Source organism: Danio aesculapii, chromosome 6 (assembly GCF_903798145.1).
Source record: "Danio aesculapii chromosome 6, fDanAes4.1, whole genome shotgun sequence".
NCBI classification, from domain to species: Eukaryota; Metazoa; Chordata; class Actinopteri; order Cypriniformes; family Danionidae; genus Danio; species Danio aesculapii.
This window is the reverse complement of record NC_079440.1, coordinates 7,346,827-7,369,500: the sequence shown is the minus strand read 5'-3', so window position 1 is coordinate 7,369,500 and position 22,674 is coordinate 7,346,827.

Here is a 22,674-nt window from a genome sequence, read left to right as displayed (position 1 = left end):
TTTAACCAACACAATCTCACGGCAATTTGTAACTTTTTGTTTTAGTGGCTAATTCGTATGAATTCGTACGATCTAATTCGTACAATTTAGTACGATTTGCTCATCCGCCACGGTTGGGTTTAGGGGTGGGGTTAGGTGCCACGCCTCCTTTTTAAAATCGTACAATTTCATACGACTGAACTCGTCCGAATTCGTACGAATTAGCCACTAAACTGTCAAAACGTAAAATACTTACGTTTTCTCGTGAGATCAGGCTGTTTTAACCGGTACCAAAAAACATGACCACATTACACCACTTGTACGCTCATTGCACATTGTTTTTTTTTATTCTAAATGCCCTGGCACCTTCTTATTTATCAGACATGCTGATTGAGCATCAGCCTGGTCGGTCTCTTTGGTCATCTAACCAGAGATTGTATGCCTAAGTCAAGGCTAAAATGCAGAGGTGACCGTGTTTTCGCAGTAGCTGGTCCTACGTTGTGGGATGCTCTGCCCCTCTATATTAGATCTGTTTCATCTATATCTGTTTTTAAATCTAGGTTGCAAACTCACCTCTTTGATTTTGGCATTGTATCAATGAAAATTGTCTGTTTTAGTTATAATTTTATGCTTTTCTTTGTTGTAATGTGTATTGTGCAGCACATTGGTCAACCTCTGGTTGTGCTTAATAGTGCTATAAATAAAATTAACATTGACATTGACAAACCTAAATTGTGTGTACATTTCTGTTTAAAATCAAGTCAAGTCGGCTTTATTGTCATTTCAACAATACACATCTGCACTCAGACACAATCATACACAGTGAAACGAAACAATGTTCCTCCAGGACCAAGGTGCTACATTAAACAACATAAAATGACAACCTAACCCAGGACTACACACTATTCTAAAAATTTAGAGAATAAAAAAAATAAGATAAGATAAAGTAAAATAATAATAAAATAAGAGTAAGAATAAGAGTGCAAAGTGTGGTTTGTGCAAGTATGCAGAGTCCACAAAATAAGATATTTACATACAGACTAACTTGCCAATGGTTCCACATACTGGAGACGAACCAAAGGGAACTAATTGCTGGGTTTGTCAGTGCTGAAATTATACCATTTGCAAAGTTTGACAGCCTACACATAAGTACGTACATCAAATTACGCAAAACAGCCAACATGACTTGTGTAATTTGATGTGCAGGTTTACGGCTATCAAATTTTTCTTCAAGTTTGTTTAAAGATCTGGTCTCTCTAAATGCCCAAACTAGGGCCCGAGGGCCAAAGTTAAGTTGGCCCATGGTAGGCTTTGATTTGGCCCGCCATCCCATCTAAGAAGAAAGGAAAAATGATGGAGAAGTTTCTGTTTATTGTTAAAGCTAACTGAAATTAAATGTTTCGATTTAAATGGCATAAATTAATCAGATTTTGTTTAAATCTACACACCTGTCACCTGACAATGGATGAAAAATGAGGTTGATGAAGAATGATGGGGAAGTTTCGATGTTTAGTATAGTCAACATTGAACTCCATTGTGTTATAAATGTGATTGTTTATGTTTTTATTGCATTAAGTTAGAATTTAACAACATTTTACTGCTTTAGTTAATATGGTTTTCTATTTATTTTAAAATATTATTAAATAAATTAAGAAATTACCCATGGCAACTTTAATTTAATATAGTTTGTTATATTTACCTTCGGCCCACAGCTCTCAGTGATATTTAGTTTTGGCCCTTCAAACGAAAACGTTTGGGCACCCAACTGCCTTCTCTGCTCTGATTGGTCAGATGATGCAGTCTGTTCTGATTGGTTGACAAAAACCAAAATACCATTGTTATTATTTTGAATTTCAGCTCTTCCTTAAACAATACCAAATAAAAATAATAACTTATTAATTTAGAGTTGTGCGTGCGCGTATGTACAAGCTCATTCATCCTTTTTATTTCAGATTGATCATCTTTTGGTCAACTACATCTACAGTGTTTGAGGGTCAAAGCAAAAGATAGCAACAAAAAAAGCAGCAAAAAGTGTACATTTGTGCAGTGAGTAAGATCTTATTAAAACAAGCCTTATTAAAACTTGTTTCAGGCCATTACAGACCTTTTACATTCACTAACTACTATATAAGTGCAATAGCTGCACTTTAATTGCATTTAAGTTTAACTCATTCATTTGACCTGTGCAGCTATTAACATTTAGTCAAGTCAAACAGGCAGAAACTCTTGCTCGTTTCACATTCAAAGAGGTTAGTCAGTCATAACCAATTCCATATTAAAGTCGCAGTAGAGTAGCACATCTATAAAATGATGTAAACATTGGTTTAATGTTTCTTTTTTATTATTATTACTCCATCAGGCCTACACTGAGAAATGGCTTTGTGGTTCAATCTCATCTGCCCTCTTGATCTCAGATAATTGGTATAATGAAGACAGATTTGAACTCACGGCAGCTTGACATTTATTATTCAATCCAATCAATACATTTACTTGAAATAATTAGTAAAACAACCAAAACATTGGCATGCAAACAGCATTTCTTTTATGGTGTATTGCTTTATATTGGATATTTGTCATACTAACATGATCTCTGTGTTGATACATGCATACACTGTTAAAATACTGGTTGCCTTAAATATTTAAGCTGAATCAAATTAATCTTGTGAGTCAGGTGAACTTATATCATATTAAAGCTTGTATAACTTATAAAATTAAGTTGATTAAATGATTAGCTTAGATTAATTAGTTACAATTAACTAAAAATATGTTGTCATGACTAATGGATGGTATACCTTTTTACAGTGTAGTGGCTTTGTGACTGCAAATAATTGATAGACCTCCATTCCGCAATGAGGTTGAATCGCTCTTTACTTGCTGCTTTTCCATCTGTGATAACTGTGAGAAATAAGAAAAAAAGAACAAGATGGCTGAAAGAAAAAAGGTAAATGTCTGGTGGCAATCTGAAGATGTTTCGGAACATTATTGACCTCTCTGATCAGTTGACCTCTACAGATCAGACAGGTTAACCTGTCCCAGCTGCCTCCATCTGCCCGGTAATGGGAAGTCGGTACTGCCTAAAACAAGTTTTTATTCCACCAACCTAATTCTAAAGTGTCCCTTCAATGCAATGAAATGTGCACACAACTGAGCCAACATGACCTTCAACTTTGCCACTTTCCTGAAATACGACCTTAAGAGTGTTTACTATAATGAATAGTTTAAATAGTTCCCATATAACGAATAAGAAATGCTGTATACCTCAAACGAAATCAGTGAAAGAACTAAAATAATGTGCTTCTTGATTACTGAGCCAGAGTATAGTTTCTAGTAATAGTAACTTTTCATTTTAGGTTGGTGTTGTTACATGGTAACAGTAAAGCTAAACTCTCCTGAAACCCATTTCCTGATCTTTCTGAATGAAATGCCTACTTTACTCCATCCAATCAGCTCGCAGTAGAAAAAAAACAAGCCACACCCACTGTTTTCTCATTTAATATTCCATTTCTCTAGGAGCTACAGTAGGTAACAATACAGAACAAAAAAACCATGGTCGCAACTTCCATTTCATGCAGACTTTAAATATGAAATTTATCAAAACTCTTTAACAAAATGCTAATGGTCTAATCCGAATCAATGAATGTTGCTAAGCTAACAGTGACCCCGCGAGTACAATAAATCGTCTATATGGTTTAAAATTAGTCAACTTAAACTTTGAGATTTGTAAAATTATCCTCTTTTGTTGTTTTTTTTTTTTTTAAGGTTATATGTTCCTATTATAGCTAATTAACTAACATAGCTTGTTCAGTAAAGTTTTTTGAAGACTAAACTCCTCCATCTGCCCGATGATAGGAAGTCTCTATGGCCTAAAACAACTTTTTATTCTACCAACTTAATCTTAAAGTGTCCCTTCAATGCAATGAAATGTGCACACGACTGAGCCAACATGACCTTCAACTTTATCACTTTCCTGAAATACGACCTGGAGAATGTTTACTATAAAACAGAGTTGAAATAGTCCCCCTATCACAAATAAGAACTACTGTAAATGCCCCATTATACTTACTATACTATACCAAAGTTACTTTTTGGAACAAAATGCTAATGGTCTAATCCGAATCATTGAATGATGCTAAGCTAAGCTAACAGTGACCCCGTGAGTACAAGAAAGTGTCTATATCGTTTAAAAAAATTATTAACTTGGCCTTTTTCAAAAAAAAAAAAAAAAAAAAAAAAAAAAAAAAAAAAAAAAAAGGGGGGCTTGTTCCTTTAAAACATAGTTAATTAACTAACATAGCTTGTTTAGGAGATTTTTTTTAAGACTCATTCTTCTGCCCGGTAATGGGAAGTCGCTTACAGCCTAAAACAAGTTTTGTCCCTCCAACTGTCAGTTGTGACAACAAACAGAAATGGTGAAGAGGAGGAGTCTGTTAGGTTGTAATAGCTCTCTTGAAACGCATTTCCTGATCTTTCTGAATTAAATGCCTATTTTACTACATCCAATCAGCTTGCAGTAAAAAAAAAAAAAAAAACAAGCCACGCCCACATTTTTTTACATTTAATATTTCATTTCTCTTCAGATTCATGCGGACTTTAAATAGGAGAATTGTCAAAACTCTTCTTTGAATGTTTTTTAAGGAAAGGCTAATGGTCTAATCCGATTCAATGAATTATGCTAAGCTAATAGTGACCCCACGAGTACAAGAAATTGGCTGAATGGTTTCAAAACTGTTAAACTTTTTTAAAAAGACGGAGTATTCCTTTAAAACATAGCTACATAACTTGTTTGGTAGATTGTTTTGAAGACTAAACTCTCGACTGTACATGAATAGCATCTTCCACTAAATCTAGGGTACCTGGAAATGTTGTTTAGGCTGGCAGCTCACTAAGTTTTCAGGCACACAGTGAAACAAAGTTTGCTTTTTGAGGCACAATTATCCTTGAAATCGAATTCAGCCTGAAAATGGAGCTGACACTTTGCACTGGATTTTGGTTGTAACACATTTGGATTACTGCTCGCAACGTGGACCTTCAGAGATGTGTGAAAAATAGAGAAGAAGTGGAAAGGAACTAATGAAAGCAGCCATTTTAACGCGAGAGTCACTTTAGCGTGTATTTGCACGTAGCTCAGAGGCTTTGCGGGATGAACTGCAGCTGCTCGACAAAATCAAACACGCTCCCCTGTGGAAACAGAACGAAGAGTGTCTGTAATGCTGTACCTTGCGAATCCTCAAATCCCTTCTTTGTCACAAATTGGTCTTATATCAATGTTTTCAGTGTGTAGCTGTGCGTTAGAGTGAGAGAGAGGAATGAAAACAGGTATAAAAAAAACATATAGTCTTATGCCTCATTGCAATGCCCAAAAGAGCAACGGGGCTTAAAGGACTCAAATTGTGTGGGATCAAATTTTCCTTGATCTTTCCAGATAAAAGAGTTTGATGATATACTGTAACTTTCACAACTTCCTCTCTGGTATAAAGAGCATTACTGAAACAGAAGTAAGTGGAAAACAGATGAAAAGCTTGAGGTCAGTTCATTTTTTATTTTTGTGTTGTTTTGTTTTTTGCTTTGTTTTTAATTTTTTTTTAATTTTGTTTTTGTTTTGTGTGGAGTTTGCATGTTCTCCCCGTGTCTATGTGGGTATCGTCCGGGTGCTCTGGTTTCTCCCACAAGTCCAAAGACATGCGGTACAGGTGAATTGGGTAAGCTAAAAAAAATTGTGTGTGTGTGTGTGTGTGAATGAGTGTGTGGGTGTTTCCCAGTGATGGGTTGCAGCTGGAAGGGCATCCGCTGTGTAAAACTTGCTGGATAAGTTGGCGGTTCATCCCACTGTGGCAACCCCAGGTTAATAAAGAGACTAAGCCGTTTTGTTTTGCTTGGCTTGGTTTTGTTTTGTTTTGTTTTGTTTTGTTTTGTTTTGTTTTGTTTTGTTTTGTTTTGTTTTGTTTTGTTTTGTTTTGTTGCTTTACATTGTTGTTTATTGCATTGGTTTGCTTTGTTTTGTTGCTTTGTTTTGTTTTATTATTTTATTTTATTGAATTGCTTTGCTTTTGGTTTTTTGTTTTGTTATTGTATTGTATTGCTTTGCTTTTTGTTTTGTTTTGTTTTGTTTTGTTTTGTTTTGTTTTGTTATTGTATTGTATTGCTATGCTTTTTGTTTTGTTTTGTTATTGTATTGTATTGCTTTGCTTTTTGTTTTGTTTTGTTTTGTTTTGTTTTGTTTTGTTTTGTTATTGTATTGTATTGCTATGCTTTTTGTTTTGTTTTGTTATTGTATTGTATTTCTATGCTTTTTGTTTTGTTGCATTGCTTTTTGTTTTACAGTTTTGTTTTAATTTAATTTAATTTAATTTAATTTATTTGTGTTGCGTTTTGTTTTTTGTTTTGACATTTATCGTCAAGTGGCCAGACCTTTATGAGTTTGTTATTTTGTTTTTGATCACAAAAGAGGATATTTTGTAAACCTGTATTTTGTAAAGACGATGTCATAAACCTTCAGCCATTGGCGTCCATAGGAACCAAAATAAGTAACTACTTTGTAAGTCAATGGCTACTGGTTTTCAACATTCTTTAAAATATCACTATATTTGTGTAACAGAAGAAACTCAATTATGCTTGAATAAATAATCCAAAAATAACATAATATACAGTGAACACATTATTTTTGCTGCTTGTTTAAACTACCTATTTGAAATGAGCTGAAACAACACAATTGTTCAGTTTATTGGGGGGACAAATTAATGGTTTTATGTTCGACTTGTGTTGAGACAACATGAAAGAACCGTGTGGAACCCAGTATTTTTTTTTTACAATGTAAATGGAGACTGGTCATCAGATCAACATGCTGATTAGTGAAGGAACATGTGACACTGAGGACTAGAGAGCTGATGTTGAAAATTCAGATTTGAATCACAGGAATAAAATTTTTAATATTTTTAAATAAAAGAACCTATTTTAGATTGCAATATAAACACAGGACTCTAATGTTTTCACTGTATTTTATTAAATGAATGCAGACTTTTTGAGCAGAACAGAGTTTTATAAATAGTAAAGTAGTAAAACTGAAGGCTAGTGTAACTTTATCCACAATTATTACTTTTTTTAAACAAATTCTTCAATACTTTTATGTAGCTACAGTACAGAAAACACTGGAAACATAAATTATACATGTCTTCTGATACTATGGATTTTCCTAGTTGAGATGTCTTGATTTAATTTTTTTCAGGGTCATGTACTTGAAGCTTTCTGAATGGTAATAAACTGATCTCTTTCTCTTAAACTCACTTTCTGTAACTTTGCGAAACACAAACACATTCCCTAACAACAAGATGCCATGCGAAAGCTCTTGCTAATGATGGTTCCTCTCAGCGATGGTTGTACATGTTTCCTGATGGACTCTGTGTGTCCTATAAAAAGTATGAAACACTGCAGGTGATTTTACCCTGTGCTGTTAATTACCTCCCCTGACAAGCTCGGCGTGTAGCCGCTGTTTAGCCTTTGTCTTTTCACACACTCATGCATAAAACACGAAACAAGAGGCTTTTCAGCACAGACAGAATAAAGAATATGATTTGACATCTCTTCTGAGAGTGAGATGAAATATACTCACTATGTAGCATCATACAGTGGATATGTAATTATATAAAAATGTTTTATTTATAGCAATTATGTAGTTCCTATTAACACTAGGTGTGTTTGTGCCTAACAAATGTTAAAACTTACAATAGCAAAGAGTTACTAACAGTTAAAAATGTGTTTCCTTACCGTTAAAATATTTATATGAAAGTATTCACAATTAAGTAGCTTTGGTGGTTATAAAAACCATGATCAGTAAGGGATCTTTATGTTTATGACCATAAGAGACAGGTAGAAACTGATGAGCTTACTTTCTAAGTTGGATATTGGAGGTAAAAAAAACAGTTATACAGTGCATCCCGCAAAGTATTCATAGTGCTTCACTTTTTCCAATTTATTTATTTTTTTATGTTAGAGCATTATTCTAAAATGGATTAAATTAATTTCCTTAATTCTACACACTATACTCCATATTGACAATGTTAAAAAAAAGTTTTTTTGAAATTGTTGCAAATTTATTAAAAATAAAAAACCTGAAAAATCACATGTACATAAGTATTCACAGCCTGTACTCAATACTTTGTTGATGCACCTTTGGCGGCAATTATAGCCTCAAGTCTTTTTGAATATGCCACAAGCTTGGCACACCTGTCTTTGGGAATTTTTGCCCATTCCTCTTTGCAGTACCTCTCAAGCACTATCAGGTTGGATGGGAAGTGACGGTGTGCAGCCATTTTCAGATCTCTCCAGAGATGTTCAATAGTATTTAGGTCTGGGCTCTGGCTTGGCCACTCAAGGACATTCACTGAGTTATTGTGAAGCCACTCTATTGATATTTTGGCAGTGTGCTTTAGGTACAACATTGCTTTTAGTCCCATTTAGCAACTTGATCAGCAACCGTCTTTTAAAGAAGCATAACCGATTTGAAAAAAATCAACAGTGTGATGTAACTGATGTGTTTATGTCGTAGAATACAACGTGAAAGTATCTTGAGTTTGTGGTAGCCACGAACCTTATTTAAGCAATTTAATCAAAATCTCATGAAAAAAAAAAACATAGATTTTGGGATGAGGGAACCGTAACTGCTAAAATCTTGCTTGTGGGTTTTTGCATACAAATTGACTTCATAGTTCCTCCACTCTATTGAACTTTACTTGACATAGAAGAAGAGCAAACACTGAACAAGAATAACCGTGAGCTCACGTGTGCCTCCCTCATTGCAGCAGAGCTACTGCCTACTTCACCTCATGTCTTTTCAGTGTGGCTGTACGTCAGATCCGAACACCAAATAAGTGAAAGACAAAATACAGTACCTATCATATGCAAAATGAGGACATATAATAAAAATGTCTACGATGGATAAAAACATTTTAATAAAGCATTACATTGGTAGCATAAACTAAGCAAAAGTATGCAAACTTCACACAGAAATGCCAACTGACCCAGCCGGAACTCGAACCAGCGACCTTCTTGCTGTGAGGGGACAGTGCTAACCACTGTACCACCGTGTCGGCCTTTATTAGTTACTATTACCTTTAATTACTTAACTAGTTACTACTAGCTTTTAACAGTTAAATGTTATTATATATAAACACAGTTAACCTGCAGTTATATAGTATATAGCATGGTTTCCGCTACATTCATTCGTCCATGGCAGGGCGCCACACCAAAATTCATCCCGCCACGTCATGACGTGCTGACTGACTGACTGACTGACAGGTGCGTGATGCGTGAGGCCAGCAAACACGGCATAGCTTTCAGTTAAAATGAACACGGTTTCCATAATTATATTTTATTTATAGATAAAGGTCTGTGGTTCTGCATACAATGACTTTATCTTGCTGGAGTTTATAGCCGTTTCACTTTACTTCAGGAAGCATTAATGCCGCTCTGTAGGTCTATTGGAACCATTCATAAATATTCCTAGCAAATGTAATAAATGTTGGAGACATACTCGTTACATAAACATGCTAAATCAAACTTCAGCAGCGTTTATATCAGAGCGCACAAGAATAACGGCGCATGAGCCTATTTGATGCGCATATTTGATGGCGCGCAAGAAGTTTTTTGCAGGAACAGAGGAAATCGGCGCGCATGCAAAGAGATTCGCATGCTTGTATTACATAAATGCAATCTTGACTTGTAATAGTGCACTTACAACATTTGTCATTGAAATAATGCCATAAGCAGTTGGTGGATCTGTAAAAGGCCTGCCGCCACAGCTGGAAAAAAATACTAGAGGAAACACAGTATAGGTTTAATGCAAGCGGCAACCTCCCGCTCTACCTCGGGAAGCCAATACAGAAGTAACTGAAACTGCAATTCATCAAAATTCTGCTAGTGCTGGCTCCATAATAGAGCAAATTGCAATTGAGCCCACTATTAGAATGGCCAACTTTACAGCAGAAAAAAAGGTGTTTACAGCCTGGTACAAAGAACGATTTTGGTTCATATAGCTATTATTACCCTTCATGACAACTGTGAGGGGGTGAATTTTTTTATAACTCATCCATTTCCTTTATATCAGGTAATATTAAGTTTGCATAATTAAGGGCGTGGCCACTTGAGTGACAGCTAGGTCTTGCTGGTCGCCGTCACTTCACCTCAGCTGAATCCGGCAGATTAGCCGCTGATCTCGGCATATTCATCGTATTTTGTTTGTTGTTTTATGTGGCTTTACACAGTCAGCTGCCTTTTGGACTTATTTCTTACAATTATCAGATGATATGGGATGCTGTGTGCATTTAATTGTGCTCACAAACCATTCACTTGGCCTCGTTTCCCATGTGAGTAAAGTTATATACTTGTATACCATCTCTATAAATGTATTTGTTTTATTTAAGATCATTTATCATTAATATTTTTCTTTAGACCCGTAAAGCACTCCAGAATGTGACAGATTGATTAGCTGTAGGCTCTAGAACAGTCATCTGAAGCGTTATCATACAGTGTTATGCCTGGAGTTCATCTATAGTCTTGCATTTACTAACACACACTATATCTGAAGTGTTTGGAAGTAATTCGTGTTTTCCTCCTGTAGAAAAACGTCATAAGTACAATGTTTAGTGGCTCAATGTATTATTACAGTGTTTTTAAAAGTCTAAACACTTTACTGATATAGTGTACAGCCAAGCACATGTGGTCAGAAAACAAACGAGTTGCAGGTAATAAAGTATCAAGCGTTTCTCCCAGAGTAAAGTCTGTCTGCCAGGTCTAAGCAAAGTGCCAGCAGGTGTCTGTAGCTCCGCTCACTCTCCGCCTCTTTGCCCTTGTTTGGTATCCCGTCGTGGGTGCGATGACGCGCGAACAAAATGCCGACGGTTGGCTGCGCCTACTTGTAGCTTCTTTTGCAGTGTTCAGAAACCTATGGGTGACGTCACGGATACTCCGTCCATATATTTTACAGTCTATTGTTTAATGTTGAATGAAGTGTATTAATGAAGTACAGTTTAATTACTTAACTAGTTATTACTAGCTTTTAACAGTTAAAAGATCTTATATATTATCTCAGTTAACCTGCAGTTATATAGTATATAAGTTTAATGTTGAATGAAGCGTATTAATAAAGTACAGTTTAAACGATTGAACTGAACTCTCCATCACCCCCTGGAGGCTAGTATTAGCAAATGGCTTTGCATTCATGTACTTGTTTCTGGCCTATTTTTATAACTTTAGTAGCCTAAAACTGAGTGCCGACGGCAACATTTACAGTGGTTTAAACACATAAAGAAATGTGACATGATCTAGATGCCACTGATTCTATTTCATAGCTTGAATCAAATTCTCTGAAAGACCCTGCAGCTCTCGGTACTGTGCCAAAGGCGGTTAAAGAGCTGATCAATTTCCCTCAAGCATTTTCTTTCTGCGCTATTCTTATAAGACACTGGTGCATCAATAAATACAGCATTAAGCAATGGTTGTACTTCGCTGAAGTGTATACCAATGAGGTTTATTTACTTGTGTTAAAGTGTTATTTGCAGTACATATTCGTGTTCTTGGACTGTTATTTCCTATCTATGCTCTCCAGGCTCTTTTGTGCTGTTTGTGTACAAGGGCATAGACATATTTACTCTCATTCACCCATTCTTAATTGCCTGTTTACCTGTTTCCCACTTAAGGCCACTTATTCCTTTACGAGTTTAATGAAATGATTATCCAGCCTTATGGTAGGCATAAATAAAATCCTTAACCTTAATATGTAATCTACACCAATGCACCAATTCAAATGCGAGTGCAACTAATGGGACTAATTAACGCAGTATGTAGCGTAGCCTGAACGGAGGATTTCTGCTCAAACGGCCTTCTGGGATGTGTATGTTTACAGTTCTGATAACCGGATTCACACCAGGATGAAGAAGACATGTTCATAGGACCACTAGACCCCCAGCTGGAAAATATGTTTAATAATTGATTAACTCATCTTGAGAGTTGTTGCTGAGATATGCTATTAGACAGTCCATCAGCAAGTTACTGAAACATTTAAGCAGCAGCATATTGATGTGCTACTTTAGTATGGAAAAACAGCAAGAGGTACTATTTTAGAAATAGCATAAAAATAGATATAGTTTTAGTAACATTTTTAAACGCGTGATGTGGACATTTAAATACTTCACATCTAAACCACAAGCATTAGTTGTATGCAAACAAGATTGAAAGATCGCAATTTGGAATATCTCATTTAAAAAAGCGCCAAGAAATATGGACACATTTTCAAAAAAAGCATATTAAAAATATGTGCACACAACTTGCTCATAGGATAAAGCTTTTATTTGACAAAATGCATATGAACTACAATGGCAATACATGAACAAATAAACAATTAACGAATAAATTCCAGAAAATGCATCAAACGTTTTAATTGTTTTTTTGTCTGGAACACTTAAAAAAATGTGTGTGCTGCTTCTTTAAACTACTTATTTATTGTGAGCTGAATCAACACTGTTCTTGAGATGATGTTTGTAACCCAATACTGCACCCATCCCGTTCTGAGCTGGGATCGAACCAGCGATTCTTTGCATAAGAGTAGGCTGCATACCATGGCCTCTAGTGTCTGTCGCTAGAGCACCTTTAGAGGTCAGAGGAGTGAGGTTTACCTGCATAGCACTACGCAAGCTGGCCTCCATTACGCTCATCGCCCTAAACCTTACTCCGGTCCCGGACGAGCCCCCAAGTCTAACCCACTGGTCCTACTGCACCCATCCCTTTCTGAGCTTGGATCGAACCAGCGATTCTTGCATGGGAGTCGGTTGCACTAACAAGGAGGCTAAATACCTTGGCCTCTAGTGTCTGTCGCTAGAACACCTTTAGAGGAGTGAGGTTTACCTGCATAGCACTTCGCTGGCTGGCCTCCGTTACACTCACCCCCTAAACCTCACTTCCATCCTAGGAGAGCCCCCAAGTCGAACCCACTGGTCCTACTGCACTCATCTCGTTCTGAGCTTGGATCTAACTGGTGATTCTTCGCATGGGGGTCGTTTGCTCTAAGAAGGAGGCTAAAGACCATGGCTACTAGCGTCTGTCGTTAGAACACCTTTTGTGGTCAGAGGAGTGAGGTGCATAGCAAGTCACTCACATCCCGGACGAGCCCCCACGTGTGACCCACTAGTCCTTATGCACCCAATCCACTTTGAGCTGGGATCGAACGGTTGATTCCTTTCATGGGAGTCGGTTGCTTTACCAAGGAGTCTAATGACCGTGGCCTTTAGTGTCTGTTTCTAGAGCACCTTTAGAGGTCAGAGGAATGAGCTGCATATCACTTTGCTAGCTGGCCTCCATTACACTCACCCCCTAAACATTTACTCCCATCCCAGATGAGCCCCAACGTCTAACCCACTAGTCCTTCTGCACCCAATCCGCTCTGAGCTGGGATTGAACCGGTGATTCTTTGTATGGGAGTCAGTTGCTCTAACAAGTAGGCTAAAGACCATGGCCTCTAGCGTCTGTTGCTAGAGCACCTTGTGAGGTCAGAGGAGTGAGCTGCATAGTACTTTGCTAGCTGGCCTCCATTACACTCACCCCCCCAAACCTCACTCCCATCCCGGACGAGCCCCCACGTGTAACCCACTAGTCGTTATGCACTATTATGTTTCTAAAGCACCTTTAGAGGTCAGAGAAGTGAGGTTTACCTGCATAGCAGTTTGCTAGCTGGCCTTCGTTACACACCAGTCCTTCTGCACCCAACCCCCTCTGAGCTTTGATCGAACCGGTGATTCTTTACATGGGAGTCGGTTGCTCCAGATGATTCATATAAATCATGATTCATTTGTTCAGTTGCAGATCAGTGTTCAGATGGGGGTGTTTAAACTTATTGAAATGAACTGAGCAATCACACCAGAGTTTATTTTAATCAAATCTAACCTGCTAAGAGTGAACATAGCCTAAAACGCATCAAAATAACTCAACTCGATTGATTAGGATTTTTTTTTTGCTTGTTTGCTCAGTTTTGGCCGCTATATATAGATAAAACAATGGCTCACAAAGCACCTTTTCACTTTGAGAAGTGAATTGTCATGTTTTTATTTATTTTCTCTCTCTGTGTCTCAAATTGTATCTTATCAAATTTAGTCGATTTGTCTTCTTTGTGCTAATTCAAAAAGCCTGGTTATATTACACGGTGAAAAAAAAAGCCTGTCAAACTCTGTATCATCTCTACTTTTCTCTTAGCTTCTCCACTTAAATGATCACAGACGCAACATTTCTATCACAAACCTACAATTTTTTCAGGACACAGCTGAACTTTTGGGCTTTCTCGGTTTCGCTGTTGCATCACCTGCTGTTTCTGTTGCATGTAGTTTGACTCAAAATGCTGTAAATCCATATAGTGGCTGAACCCCGTTGTCCTCTCATTAAACACTGTCTGGCCGCATCATTACGGTTGCTGAGGGAGAGAAGGCTCTGAAAACACAGGCTCTCCCTCACTGTTTGGATTTATTTAAAATCACCAAAGCCAAATGCAAATAATAACTGATATTTCATTTTCAAATGGACAATTCTATCAACTCAAACTTATTGCATATATTATCGAAGGCAAAAATGTTTAGATTAATGATTAGTTTTCATTTTTAAATATTTACCAAATGATGTATAAAGCTGTTTTTTCCCCCATTTTAACAACTATTTTAAGGTCATTATTGTTATTAGCATATTGTACATATTGTGCTCCAAAATCTCTATGTACTTTTCAGCATTAATGATGCAATCACAGAAGTGCAATTTACCTTTGCCAAGGGCATTGACACAACCTTAAACCATGACTGACTCTGGCTTTTGGAGCTGTTGCTGGTAACAGTCAGGATGATCCTTTTCTTCTTTAGTCCGGAGCACACGACATCCATTTCCCCCCCCAAAAATACCTGAAATACTGATTCACCTGACCACAGTACACATTTCAAATATGTAATGGGCCATCCGCTTCTGGACACTGTTAGCATAGGGCTTCCTTTTGGCACAGTACAGTTTTAACTGACATTTGTGGATGTAACTTCATATTGTGGTACTTGACAAAGGTTTGCTAAAGTAGTCCTGAGCCCCTGTAGTGATATCACTTAAAGATGATTGATAATTCTTGATGCAGTGCTGCCTGATGGATCGGAGATCATGATTACACAGCTCAGGGTTGCACCAGTGTCCTTTACGCACTGATGCTTCTCCAGATTCCTTAAATCTTTTAATGATGTTATGTAATGGTGTAGGTAAAATCCAAATGTCGTATTATTTTTCTTTGAGGAACATTGTTATTAAACATTTCAATAATTTTCTAATGTATTTGTTGGCAAACTGGCGATCCTCGGCCCATCTTTGTTCCTAAAGGACTAGACCTGTTTTGAACGCTCCTTTTGAACCAAATCATAATTACAATCACCTGTTGACATCACCTGTTTCAAATCACATCATTATTTAGCCAATTTACCTGATTACAAGCCCTAAAACCCTTTTTTAAAAATGTTTTGCAGGTCTGAATGAAAAGAAACATGAAATATTTTGTGTTCATATTGTCTGCAAAGTCAAAAATCTCAAATTTTGGAAATCACTATTTTTATTTGCAGTACAACTGTATTTTCAGTAACTAACCCTAAGAAACATAAATTAATACAGCAATAAATGTATTGCTTATTGTTTGTTCATGTTAAATAATACATGAACTAATACAACCTTATTGTAAAGTGTTATCAAAAAATTTAAATAGGACAACAATCGGCATTTCAGATACGAACAAATTCAGTGAATTCTTTTAAAAACAACTTCAAATTACAAATTCAATTGATTTCTGTGATTAATAATATATTATATGATGAATTTAATGCTTGCATGAATGAATGATTAAATCAATGAACTGATTTATTATGTCTTGTTATAGGTTTGACATCTGATTTTTACAATTTTCAGAAAAGAGCAGCATGAGCATTTTGAGTATCCAACAGAAAAAAAAAGTAAAAATACAAACAAACAAACAACAACAAAAAAACAACAGTATTTTCTTTGACTAATGTTAACAAACATGAATCAAGGATGTATTGTCTATTGTCTGTTCATGTTAAATAATACATCAACTAATGTAACCTTATTGTAGAGTTACCAAAAAGCCTAAGACAACTGTCTGGCTTTTAAATACGAACAACTTCAGTGCATTTTTACAAAACATCATCAAAATGCAAATTTAACACATTCCTGTGATTATTATTATTATTATTATTATTATTATTATTATTATTATTATTATTATTATTATTATTATTGTTGTTATTATTATATTATATGATTAATTCAATGCTGAATGAATGATTGAATCAATTAACTGATTTATTATGTCTTTATATAGGTTTGCCATCTGGTTCTTACAATTTTCAGAAAAGAGCAGCATGAACATTTTGTGTAACTTCTTTTAAATCTATCAGAGAAAAAATGACAGTCACACAGAGTTTAGAAACTGCATGAGGGTTTTCAGAACGACAGAAAATCCACTTACTCCTGCATTTGGTGTCTTTGGCCACAGCATGGATCCATACAAACCGGGGATCACGTATTCTTGCTCCCGATCCGCACAAAGAGACGCACCTGCTCATTATTTTCCGCCCTATTGATATTGCACACAACCCCTGTTCAGTTTCTCATCCTCGTCCAATGAACACTCAGGAAAATCCAACATTTTTCAGACTTTCTTTGGAGCAAATCTCAGTTGGGCCTGTTGGTCGGATCTTCAGCCCGGTGCGCATCGCACATTCTTCTCACAAAGCCATATGAATAGGAAGCGGGAACGTTTCTTTCACTTCTTGCGGTGTGACACTAATTTGCTTCCCCTTGCACTTCCAAGGCAATTAGCTTTGAAGCTTTTCTGAAGCTATTCTAGCCCAAGTCGATAGCTAGCGTGGAGAATAAGAATTTAAGCAGGTCCACTGGGGGAGGCCAGATAAACATATCAACAGAAGGAGGAGAAACCAGAGAGAAGAAGAAGAAGAAAAAAGGCAGAGGGGGGAGAGCAAAAGAAATATAATTACTCCAACTGCTCGCCTGTATGCTTGGCCTTCATTACCGGGCATCAGTTTCATGCTAAATTCACTTCCTAGCAATTTGCCTCAGAGCCAAAGCACAAGCACCAGACAGTGTAAACAAAAACTCTATTGACGGCTCGGGCAAAACGCCACCGCCAAAAAACACAACACGGCGAACAAGTGAACGAGGAGAGAAAGCTAAACGAGAAGTCGGCCCACACTGACTTGTGATCTGCCGTCTGAATGGTAGTCACTGGAAACAAAGGTCACAGAATGTTGACTGTATTTTCGTTTATAATGACCGGAATGTGTGCATGAAGAACTCTGCAGACACCCCAACGTTTCCATATCTTGCTCATGTTCTTACTGCATGGAGCTTGTCTTCTAAAAGAAATTGGTAATACTTTACAATAGGGTTCAATTGATTTATGCGTTACACAGATTAATTAGTAATAGTATTACAAAGGATTTTATATCATGGATTAACAATTTATAGCAACATGTATTCACTAAAAACACATATAAATGTAATACTAATAATAATAAACACTGATTTAATTAAATAGAGAACATAAAATAATAAAACATTGGTTATTTAATACTCTTTTATTTAATACTCTTGTCTTTGATACCTTTAAATTTCACTGTTTTGTGCAATTTGTTCATTGTAATTTAATAAGGGTGTGTTAATGGGACGGCATACGTTGGAAAAAAAGTTTTTGAAAGCTGTTTTTAAGCACATATTTTTATTTAAAACTCCTCTTTTTGAAATGAATTTCATTTGGTATAATTTGTATCCTAATTTTAATAACTTTTTTTGTAATTATCTACAAAATAAACAAGAAAAATGAGTATTAGAGGTGAAATTAAGTGCGTTCAGAGCCAAAACAAAACTATGACCACATGTATTGTCAGATTTTGTGTCAATACGTAAATCTTGGCTACTTTTGTCATTATGATTAGTCTTTTTTTATTAGACATGGGTTTAACAAAAGATTTTACATGAGCATAGCAGCAGCCTATAACATAACATCGTCTTTTACCTGCAGTGCTAATGTAAGATGTCAATCCGCTCCAAATTCTCACACTAATTCTAATTTCATTTATAACACAGCAAAAAATGTGTGCTTTTATAGTAATTTGAAAGTGAAAGCAAACCTCATCCTGCAGCACTATTTCTGACAGCATAGAGTGCGCGTGGTTGCGATATTCAAAAGTGTAAAACATGTGAACACGCATTCAAAGCGGCCGCCTTTGGTGTTTATCATGCTCAAGAATGAGCATTATAACTGTAGTGTGTAACTGCTTCATTCAGGAGATCATAATTATACAGCTCAGGGTTGCACCCGTGTTCTTTACGCACTGACATTTCTCCAGATTCCTTGAATCTTTTAATAATGTTATGTAATGGTGAAGGTAAAATCCAAATGTCGTATTATTTTTCTTTGAGGAACATTGTTATTAAACATTTCAATATTTTTCTCATGTCTTTGTTGGTAAACTGGCGATCCTCGGCCCATCTTTGTTCCTAAAGGACTAGACCTGTTTTGAATGCCCCTTTTGTACCAAATCATAATTACAATCACCTGTTGACATCACCTGTTTCAAATCACATCATTATTTAGCCAATTTACCTGATTACAAGCCCTAAAGCCCTTTTTTGAAATGTGTTGCAGGTCTGAATGAAAGGAAAGGATGTATGTTTACAAATCAAATTATGTTGACCAGACAAAACATGAAATATTTTGTGTTCATATTGTCTGCTGTCAAAAACAAAAAATGTGTGCTTTAGGTCCATTGAGAGTCGAGGAATAGACTCTTTTGGAGTCGACTTCCCATCCCTAGAACTATGCTTCATTTATGTATTTTTTTTTCTTTTGCAGCTATTATTATTTTAAATACTTTTGTTTAATTTTCTTTGTGGAAACTGATGTATTTACATGTATTATCATCCATGTTGCATAAAAAAAAACAAAAGCCTTGATACATAATAAAATAAAGAGGGAATAAAATTATCATTTTTATAATTTTTCAAAAATATTGATTATTTTGGTCTAATTGGTCTAATTGAATGCTTTATAGGCTTAACTTTTCAAAATAAAATGTATAATTTAATTTTATGTAGGTTAATTCTGATTTCAAGAGACAGAAATTTACAATTTATACCAATAAAGTGTTAGTTCACTAAAATCTGATGTAAATTGAGCATCATAATGCTTTCAAGTAATACAACAAAAAATGCTTAGTGTGAATAAGGAAACTATGCTCAATTATTTTGCTGTTCTCGTTTATATTTGTTTATTTATTTTTGCTTTATTTTCTTTGTGGAAACTGTTATCTTTAAATGTTATATCATTGTTGCATAAAAACATTTAGTTTTTTTTAAACATTGATTATTTGCAATAACAACGTAAAAAACAATATGCTGAACAGATTTTGAATGTATAATAAGGCCTACGTTTTCTGAATTAAATTTCTAATTTAACAAATGCTTTAATTAAGTAAAATGTTCTTAATACAGTTTCCACACACACTTCTTAAACTGATTACAAGTGTGTGTGCTAATATAAAAATGATACTGTCAGCAGAATTCAACCCCTTTTACCATATTTTAATGCATTTTTCTTCAACAAACACGATTTTTTTTCTTCCAGTAGTATTTGTGAAATCATTACGAATGATAAATCATGATAATTGGCTAATTAACAAATGTATATGACCATTTCTGTTAAATATATTTGACTGCCAGGCAGAGGAGATTAAAAAGTTGTTCAATTTTACATTATCATTTGCAAATTGCAATCACATAGAGTCTACGTGACTCAAATATAAACTGGAACTAAAGAGTGCACTGAAAATAGTTTAATATAAACACAAACAAATGTAAATCATCAATTAAATGTCCACATTGACATTTTTAGACAGGAATCTGTCACACCTTCAAACCAGGCTCATTCTGGAAACGTAGCCCTATATACATTTCTGTAGAGCGTCAAATACTTTCCAGGAGCTAGGTTTTTTTTGTAGTTAATGTTTTCGCGAATCCTCCAGAGACTGCTGTGTATGCTTTTCCAGATCTCTCACGAGTGCCATTCATGTCTGCTGTTCTCACGTAAATCCACCAGAGGCCACTGTCGCCTGACTGACCAACTGACTGTTTCCCCCACCCTCCCCATTCCCTAAACCTAACCGATAGCGTTTTAAAAAGCAGATTGACCAGGGCTTCCCCACTTCCCTAAAGCCGACAATGTTTTGAAAAGCAATCCAGAAAAAGAAAACCCTCGCGGCGGCCTGATTTATTTATTTATTTTTACCACGTTTTCAGATTTTACCACATTCTCGCCCTGTTATTTACTTGTTTGTTTAATTTTTTGTCTTGTCTGCTTTCTAGAACCGTTCGTCTCCATACTCAAACCCCATCGTCGCAGTCAACTCCTCTACGTCTCAAGTCTGCCGACGTACACGGCGAGCCACTGGACAAACTGGTAACAGCGGGAAAGCGTCCATATGAAGGTAAGCTGTCAGCTGGTAAGCTCGAAAAGGTACGGCATCATACGAAATGCAGCCATACGTACTTCTGGCTACATAATTCGTGATCTCCAGATATGTATATAGGGGTACGTTTTCAGAATGAGTTTCACATGTTGATATTTTAGATGTTCGTTAAATCAACCAATGAACATAACCATAAAATAACCTGTTAAATGAAGCTAATGCTAAATACAAGATGAGGCAATCCAACTAGAAACAAAACAAGGCACAAACATGCACGAATTGAAAACATTTATTGCAGTAGCGGTATACCTGTAGAGCAGTAACAAGGAGTAACTGTTTAAATATCTATGATGGCGAACGTCCCCACAACTGACAGACATACTGCTGAAAGCAACTCACACCACTCTTGTCTCTTTTCAGATTGTTTTATACCCTTTTGTGTGTGTGTGTGTGTGTGTGTGTGTGTGTGTGTGTGTTTTATATACCGTGAATCAACATAAAGGTGCTATACAAAATGAATGACTTCACTGTTACAAATCAATAATCATTAACCGAATGATAAGAAGGTGAAAGTAAGTCATTGTAAAGCTATTTCGTCTCATTAAGCATGCGGTTTCATCATTTGAACTGGCTGCCATGCCATGTGACAAAAACGGGGAAAAAAACGAACGGTTTTTAGGAATAAAAGAATAAAAATACAGATCAAAATGAAATCTCAGTTGTTGAATTATGCACATGCTCGTCTTAACGCATCTTTTAATACCTTCTCCTAGTTTGGACAATTTATATATATATATATTTTTATCTGGAATGACTTGAGTATATTGGCGCCTGACAAACATTTACTGTGTTCGGCATTCAGAGACTTGTGGCTGCCGGCGATTGTTTTTTTTTTTTTTTTTTTTTTTTTTTTTCTCATAGATTGGTACAATACGCAGCATAATTCATGAATTCACAGACATGAAAACTACACTCACTTCTCTCGCATGTCAAAAATCGTGGGCATACATGAAGAAACCCCTCTCCCCTTGGATTAAAAAAAAAAAAAAAAAAGATATTTGAGTTCTCAGAGTTTGCAAATACTACTCTTAATTAAAGCACAAGTTCAATGAAACATGTACAAGAATGACATTCGAAATTAGAATTTACAAATATATTGCTGTTGAATTGTAACATCGTTCTTCATTTTTCCCTTTTTTCTTTTTTTTTTGGAGGAAAAGACATCACGCTTTCCATTTCAGTAAGTAGAAATTGAGCATTTACATCAATAATACAAAATAGCTTTGAAAAAATACGTTCGCCAGGTTCATCGACTCGATTGTGCAATGTCATGACTGGTTGACATTATCATTCAGGATTCATTCGTTAAAATGATAGTTCAACCCCCAAATATGAATACCTGCTGTTTATCTGCTCATCTTCATTCATTCATTCATTCATTCTCCTTCGGCCTAGTCCCTTATTTATTAGAGGTCGCCACAGCGGAATGAACCACCAATTCATCCAGTATATGTTTTACGCAGCATATGCCCTTATATTCCCAGTACTGGGAAACATCCTGACACAATTATTCTCACATACACTCTCATACACTACAGCCAATTTAGTTCATCCAGTTCACCTGTGAACTGTGAAAGAAAACCGGAACACCAACAGGCCCAGTCAGGACTTAAACCAGCGACTTTCTTGCTGTGAGGCGACAGTGCTAACCACTGAGCCACCGTACTGCCTTGCTTATCTTCTGCACTATAAAAAGAGATTGGCTGACTTGACTTAAAAGTGAGCAAATGTGTTGCCTTCAAATTATTTAGATACTTATGTGGATAATTGTAAAAAATACGTTGGGTCAGCTTAACAGTTTTCCCAGTACTGGGTTGTGGCTGGAAGGGCATCCACTGTGTAAAACATATGCCGGAATAGTTGGCGGTTCATTCAGCTGTGGCGACCCCTGATTAATAAGGTACTAAGCCAACGGAAAATGAATAAATGAATGAACTTAACGGTTTTGAGTTATAAATGTGAGTAAATGTGTTGCCTTCAAATAATTAAGTAAACAAATTATGTGGATAACTGTAAAAAATAAGTTAGGTCAACTTAACAGTTTTCCTAGTACTGGGTTGTGGTTGGAAAGGCATCCGCT